Raw genomic sequence first — 1,931 nt, forward strand, 5'->3', positions numbered from 1 at the left:
GAGTTCAACATTTCAACAGTCAACATAAGCCCACTCTTCTCCTTTACATTTCTCTTGAGAGAGTGAATGTGTGGGTGTGGAGTGTCAGCATGAGTCTATTTGTCCATTCATTTTAAACCCCTACTGTTATGCCCAGATTTTAATATCGCCCCCAAAAACCAGAGACCGCCAAGGAGACGGAGTCATGCATGCAAAAGCAAAGGGCTTTATTACGGGCTTAGGCTCGCCAGGGCCTAAACTTGGGCTCACAGACTTTACCGGCGTGGGGGATCCATGCTGAGAGCCCCGAACAAAGGTGGGGTAGGGCTTTTATGAGTTTGGGAAGGGGGAGTTACAGGAAATTGTGACATAGGTACAGTGATCCAATTATTATTATACAATATTGTTGACAGCAGGTTTAACCATTCACATTGCCTAGAGTATTTGTTACTTTTGGCGGGACCCAATAACAACATTTAGAGTATTGACCAATCACAGAGTGGGCCCAGGACCCTCACGTAGGGCTTGACTAGTCTTAGCCTCCATCTTTAGGCCTGCCCTTAGAAATGTTAAAGGTGTTAGCTGGCCTTTCCTGATGGGTGTTACAAGGGTGGTCCCTCCTGCCTTGGGCAATGTGTGCCCTTCTATTGTCTCATGGAGTCAGTTTCAGACCTGCATCCTTACAATACCATGTCTCAGGTGATACTGATATTCAGATAATAAAGTGATATATGTTTTATTATACTGAAAAAAAAACACTCAGTCCAGGGAGACAAATATTTAATCAAATACTTAAAAGACAATGTAGCAACTGCATGAAAGAAAGTACCCACAAATCTTTTTCTGGACATTGTGAATTTGTAGATTGAGTAAAGAACTATAAGGAAGTAATTAGATTAAAGCTTACTTTAGACAATTAATGGGTAGTTAAAATCAGAGGGACCAGAATGTTCCTGTGAAGGAATCTTAAATTTAAGGGAATTATAGATTATTTCTTTTCTAATCTTTCCTTTTTTTTTTTTTTTTGGCTTAACCCTAGGAGAAAAGGTTAGGAAAAAGGTAGAAATAAATGATATGTCTGTTGGCAGAAGACAGACCACTCAGCATTTGAAAAGAATTATAAGAATGGTATGAAGTTGAGATGACAAATCACAATTTTATAGTAGCTTATCACTTACATTTTGTGTGGGTGGGTGTGATTTGTTTCCCCACGGGGTTGTAGACAACCAGAGGAAGAAATCAGAAGTAACAACTTGAGAATGGGGTGTAGAGTGCACCAGTAACATACACTAGAACACAAGAAGACAAGAGGTGAGATAGAATCTTACAACAAAAGAAAGGAGAGGTTTTAAGAAATACTTTTAGTTAAATTATGCAAAATGCCATAATTGACAGGGATATGGGATGGAAGAAAAGATCATTCATTGCATGGATAAAAGAGTGTCCTTGGTTTCAGTGCAGTCATGGAAATAAAAATGATACTGAAAAGATTGAAGAGCCAATGATGATAAAAAGTAAGTGCTTAACATGTACTTGATAAATTTAGTAATAAAAGTATAAACAAAACTAGATAATAGATACAAGGAATAGTATGATCAAGGGAGATTGTGCTGCTTTTCTCTTTTGTTCCCAAGGAAAAATCACTTTTTAAAATAATGGTTAAAAAAAAAATAACAGAATTTACCAGCTTAGCCACTTCTATGTATAGTTCAGCATATATGCGTTAACTATATTTACATCGTTGTGAACATCATTAAATTAAACCAATGCTTAAACCAATTTCATATACTTTAGAAGCCTCTCCTGTCACATTTGGCCTTGACATTGAATTTTGGAGCAACACAGTTCCAGTCCCAAAGGATGAACAAAGAGCAAAAGAATGCAAAGGGTAATTTCATGCTGATAAAATATATTAATAAAGTTAGCTGGAACTTTGTTGGTTCAACTTCCAT

The sequence above is a fragment of the Suricata suricatta genome, chromosome 11 (genome assembly GCF_006229205.1).
Source record: "Suricata suricatta isolate VVHF042 chromosome 11, meerkat_22Aug2017_6uvM2_HiC, whole genome shotgun sequence".
Lineage (NCBI taxonomy): Eukaryota > Metazoa > Chordata > Mammalia > Carnivora > Herpestidae > Suricata > Suricata suricatta.